Source organism: Hylobates moloch, unplaced genomic scaffold (assembly GCF_009828535.3).
Source record: "Hylobates moloch isolate HMO894 unplaced genomic scaffold, HMol_V3 SCAFFOLD_6, whole genome shotgun sequence".
In the NCBI taxonomy this organism is placed as follows: domain Eukaryota; kingdom Metazoa; phylum Chordata; class Mammalia; order Primates; family Hylobatidae; genus Hylobates; species Hylobates moloch.
In genome coordinates this window covers 108,041,617-108,047,740 of record NW_026652281.1, presented here as the reverse complement: position 1 = coordinate 108,047,740, position 6,124 = coordinate 108,041,617, and positions in this window count along the sequence as shown.

The following is a 6,124-nucleotide window of genomic DNA, read 5'->3' as shown; positions in this document are numbered from 1 at the left end:
ATTGTCTTTCCCCCAAATCTTTTATGAGATGATCTCATTGTCTGCATCTTGTGTTCAATGTAATAGAATGACTACACTGAGGGATCTTGGTCCTTCACAATTCTGTGATAAATAGCTCATTCATCATTCACTCATTTATTTATTGTGATTGGGATACTTAGATAGCAATTATTATTGTTTAACTTCAATCAAGGAAACATTTTAATTTCATTTAAAAACTTAGTTTCCATCCAGCAAGTTTTTGTACTATTTTGTGTAAGAATACAACCTAGAATACACACTGGCTTTTATATTTAACAGTAATTCTTGATCAGTTTGGACTGAGGGATACAAGTATGGCTTTATTATGTCACTTTAAAGCTGACTTAGTTGACATTTTCAACAGAAAAGTAGCAAACAGGTAAAGTTTGCCTCCAGTGAAATTTCTTGGATGCATTATTATTATGTAATGTTGGGCAGCTTGTTCCATCTCCTTGACTTCCAAATAAAATGAGATCATAATAATGCTATTCTTATAACTTTCCTGTGCTCTAAAAATTTCTCAGAGGTGTTGTGACTCAGGATTACAACCAAATAATGAAAAAATTATTAAATAAATAATTAGTTTAAGTTAGGCATGGTGGCTGGCACCTATAGTCCCAGTTACTCAGGAGGCTGAGATAGTATGATGACTTGAGTCCAAGTGTTTGAGGCCAGCTTGGGCCACATAGTGAAACCCTTGTCTATTTAAAAAAGAAGAATTAATTTATTTTTCCTCTGCTTTCACCTAAACTTGTTCTACATCTAGAAGACCTTTTAATTAACCATATATATTTTTTTAGCTTCACTTTCTTCTACTTTCCCAATCTACTCACAGTTATGTCATCATTTTGCCACTTCAACTATTTAACTTTCCACCTTAAATATCTTCCTAATCCATTTTATATTTGTTGGCTTCTACAATGACCTTGTTAGGGTTCTATATTCCAACAATAAAGGTAGGAGGATTTTAAGAACTTCATGTTAAATTTTTTAAAATTAAGGTATAATTCACATACCATGAAACTCATGCTTTTAAAGTGTCCAAGTCAGTGGGTTTTGGTACATTCACAAGGTTGACAACATCACTACTATCTAATTCCAGAATATTTTCATCACCCCAAAAAGAAATCCCATACCCAGTAGCAGTAACTCCCCATTCTGCCTTCCCCCAGCTCCTGGCACCCACAAATCTACTTTCTGTCTGTATGGATTTGCCTATTCTGGACATTTCATATAAATGTGATTGATTATACAATATGGGACCTCTCGTGTCTGGCTTTTGTCACTTAACCTGGCTTTTGTCACTTAATAGGTTTTCAAGCTTCATTCATGTTGTAGCATATATCAGTACTTAATTCCTTCTTATGGATGAATTATATTCTGTTGTATGGATATGCCACATTTTATTTATCCATTCATTAGTGGAACGATATTTGGCTTGGGCCTACTTTTTGGCTATTATGAATAATACTGCTATGAACATTCGTGTATAGTTTTTGTGTAAACATATGTCTTTACATTATGTATGGACATGGGTACATACATATATCTAAGAGTGGAATTGCTTGGTCAAATGGTAACTCTATGTTCAACTTTTTTTTTTTTTTTTTGAGACGGAGTCTTGCTCTGTCGCCAAGGCTGGAGTGCAGTGGCGCGATCTCGGCTCACTGCAAGCTCCACCTCCTGGGTTCACGCCGTTCTCTTGCCTCAGCCTCCCAAGCAGCTGGAACTGCAGGCGCCCGCCACCACGCCTGGCCAATTTTTTTTTGTATTTTTAGTAGAGACGAGGTTTCACCGTGTTAGCCAGGGTGGTCTTGATCTCCTGACCTTGTGATCCTCCCGCCTTGGCCTCCTGAAGTGCTGGGATTACAGGCATGAGCCACTGCACCCAGCCCTCTGTGTTCAACTTTTTGAGGAAGTGCTAAACTGTTTTCCTAAGTGGCTGCACCATTTTATATTCCTACCAGCAACATATGGTGTTTCCAATTTCTCCACAACCTGGTCAACATTTGTTATTGTTTGTCTTTGACATTAATGGCCACCCTAGTGGATATAAAGTCATATCTCATTGTGATTTTAATTTGCATTTCTCTAATGACTAAGGATGTTGAATATCTTTCATGTGCTTATTATTGACTATTTGGAGAATGTCTATTCAAATCCTTTGCCTATTTTTTTTTTTTTTTTTTTTGAGACGGAGTCTTGCTCTGTCACCCAGGCTGGAGTGCAGTGGCACGATCTCGGCTCACTGCAACCTCCGCCTCCCGGGTTCACGCCATTCTCCTGCCTCAGCCTCTCCGAGTAGCTGGGACTACAGGCGCCCGCCACCACGCCCGGCTAATTTTTTGTATTTTTGGTAGAGACGGGGTTTCACCGTGGTCTCGATCTCCTGACCTCGTGATCCGCCCGCCTCGGCCTCCCAAAGTGCTGGGATTACAAGCGTGAGCCACCGCGCCCGGCCTTTGCCTATTTTTAAATGGGTTATCTTTTTTTTTTTTTTTGGAGTCAGGGTCTCACTCTGTTGCCCAGGCTGGAGTGCAGCACAGTGGTGTGATCACAGCTCACTGCAGCCTTGACCTCCCTGAGCTCAGATGATCCTCCCACCTCAGCCTCCCGAGTAGCTGGGACTACAGGCATGCCCTTACAGGCACACGCCACCACACCCGACTACTTTTCGTATTTTTTTGTAGAGATGGGGTTTCACCATGTTGCTCAGGCTGGTCTGGAACACCTGGGCTGAAGCAATCTCCCCGCCTCAGCCTCCCAAAGTGCTGGGATTACAGGCATGAGCCACTGCGCCTGGCCTAAAATTTATTTGTATTTATTTGGTATCCCTGTCACGGCACATAGTGTTCTTTGAAGCACAAGTTTTTGATTTACGTGAAGTCTAATTTATTTTTTCCTTCATTGCTTGTGGTTTGGATGCCATGTCTACGAAACTATCACCGTCTAGTCATGAAAATTTACACCTATGTTTTCTCTTAGGAGTTTTATATTTTAGCTCCTACATTTAGGTCTTTGATCCATTTTGAGTTAGTTTTTGCATAGTGTGAGGCCGGGGTGGGGGGCAAGTTTATTCTTTTGCATGTGGTTATCCAGTTTTCTTAGCACCATTTGTTGTAAAGACTGTTCTTTCCCCCTTTGAATTGTCTTGGTATCCTTGTTGAGAATCAATTGGTTATAAATGTATGGGTTTATTTCTGGACTCTCAGTTCTATTCCATTGACCTATATGCCTATCCTTATGCCAGTATCATACAGTCTTGATAAAAATCTGATATTTTAAAGGACAATGTTTAAACTTTTGTGTTTATATTTAGAATCTAGAGTTACAAGTTTTCATGCCTTTGAGTTCATTTAAGGAAAAATTACATTTTCTAGATGATTACAATGATGATAAATGTAACAACAACCTGATTTGAAAACTTTTTTGATCTTATATATGAACCCAAGTCACAGTAATAACTGTGATTTAATGCATTTTATTTTCACGTATTGATAAACTCCATATACACAAATTGAAAGTAAAACAGGGCTGGAAATTATTATGGAAACATGGATATACAGGAAGTATATAATCGGGCCAAGCGAGGTGGCTCATGCCTTTGGGAGGCTGAGGTGAGAGACTCACTTGAGGCCAGGAGTTTGAGACCAGTCTGGGCAACATAGTGAGATCCTGTCTCTACAAAAATGTTTTTTAAAAATTAGCCAGGCATGGTAGCATGTACCTGTAGTCCAAGCTACTTAAGAGGATGAGATGGGAACCCAAGAGTTTGAGGCTGCAGGGAGCTGTGATCGTACCCTTGCACTTCAGCCTGATGACAGAGTGAAACCATGTCTTAAAATAAAAAGTAAATAAATGAAAAGAAACTATACGATGTTGAGTGTCAAAGTCTGGGTTCAAGATCTGATCCTGGCATTTATAGCTGTTGACCTTAGATTGGTCACTTCATAGCTTTAAGCTTCACTTTCCTCCTATAAAAACTGATAATGGCTGGGTGCGGTGGCTCACACCTGTTGTAATCCCAGCACTTTGGGAGGCTGAGGTGCATGGCTCACTTGAGATCAGGGGTTCAAGTCCAGCCTGGCCAACATGGTGAAACCCTTTCTCTACTAAAAATACAAAAATTAGCCGGGTATGGTGGCACATGCCTGTAAATCCCAGCTACCCGGAAGGCTAAGGCAGGAAAGTCACTTGAACCTGGGAGGTGGAGGTTGCAGTGATCTGAGATGGTGCCATTGCACTCCAGCCTAGGAGACAGAGTGAGACTCTGTCTCAAAAAACAAAACCAAAACAATAACAAAAAAAACAAAAACAAAAAACCCGAAAAAACCTGACCTGATAATGCCAGACTGGGCAAGATGGCAAAACCCCATCTCTACAAAAGAAATACAAGAAATTACCCAGGTATGGTGGCATGGCATGCGCCTATAGTCCCAGCTACTCAGGAGGCTGATGTGAGAGGATCATCTGGGCCTGAGATCATGGCTGCAGTGAGCCATGATTGCACCACTGCACTTCAGCTTGCACAACAGAGTGAGACCCTGTCTCAGGCAAAACAAAACAAAAACAAAAACAAAGACAAAAAAATGATTTTTGACCTGCAGCTGCTTCACAGAAATGTCAGCCTGAAATTGAGATAATGTGTTTCTAGGTGCTTTGTAAACTGTAAAATGCCACAAAGATAAGTTAATATTTGTATATAGCCCTAATTAGTGATATTAATAAGTTCTCTGAAGACTTGTTTCATAGATTCTTTAACAAGTGATCTTGATTTTTTTTTTCCTAGGCTTTAGGAAGATGTCCAGAGCAGTTCCTATATCCTTGTATATTCTTTTTTTATTGTTTTTTTCTTTTTTTATTTCATTGTATATTCTTTAGTCTAAATGTTAATAGTTAAAACAAAGGAAATAACTCTATGCCCATCATCTTTCCCTTCTTTCTCTTACACAATGTGTAGTACTTTTATGCAGAAGTCAGCAAACTTTTTTTTTTTCTTTTCAGACAGGATCTCACTCTGTCTTCCAGCCTGGAGTGCAGTGGCACAATCTCGGCTCACTGCAGCCTCCTCTGCCTCGCGGGTTCAAGCGATTCTCCTGCCTCAGCCTCCTGAGTAGCTGGGATTATAGTGCACCACCACACTTGGCTAATTTTTGTATTTTTAATACAGACAGATTTTCCCAATTTTGACCAGGCTGGTCTCGAACTTCTGACCTCAAGTGATCCCCCTGCCTTGCCCTCCCAAAGTGCTGGGATTACAGGTGAGCAAACTTTTTCTATAAAGGACCACATAGTAAATATTTTGGGATTTGTGGGCAACACAAAGTCACTGTCACACATTCATGCTCCTCCCCTTCCTGCTTTTTGTTTTTTGAGAGGGAGTCTCACTCTGTCATCCAGGCTGGAGTGCAGTGGCGCAATCTCGGCGCAATCTCGCAAGCTCCGCCTCCCAGGTTCACGCCATTCTCCTGCCTCAGCCTCCTGAGTAGGTGGGACTACAGGCACCCCGCACCACGCCTGGCTAATTTTTTTTTTTGTATTTTTTAGTGGAGACACGGTTTCACCGTGTTAGCCAGGATGGTCTCGATCTCCTGACCTCGTGATCCGCCCGACTCGGCCTCCCAAAGTGCTGGGATTACACGCGTGAGCCACCGCGCCCAGCCCCTTCCTGCTTTTTAACCTTTTAACAATATAAAAATCATTCTTAGCTGGAGAGGCTGTACACAAAACAGGTTGGCTGATTAGGGCTTGCAGGCCTGTTACAGATTCTTATTTTATTGGGCTCAAACACTGTATCTGGTTTTAGTTACAGCTACTAGTTATAGTCATTTACACAAAAAAAGCACCTGGTTAGTTACCAAAGAAATGTTGTGTTAACATTTGTCCCAACAGCAAAACTGGATTTTCAAGGGGAACTGTTTATTTTTCAGCATGTTTAGCTTCTGAATGAAACTTGTCTGTTCAGCCAGGGACAGAGATAATGTTGTGTTTTTTAATTCCCTCAGAGATACTGTTTCGAATAATTGGCTTGTTGGGGTACAATTCACAGTTGATATATTACAGGATCTAAATAGACAGGTAGGTTTTGTTAAAGCCCAGGACA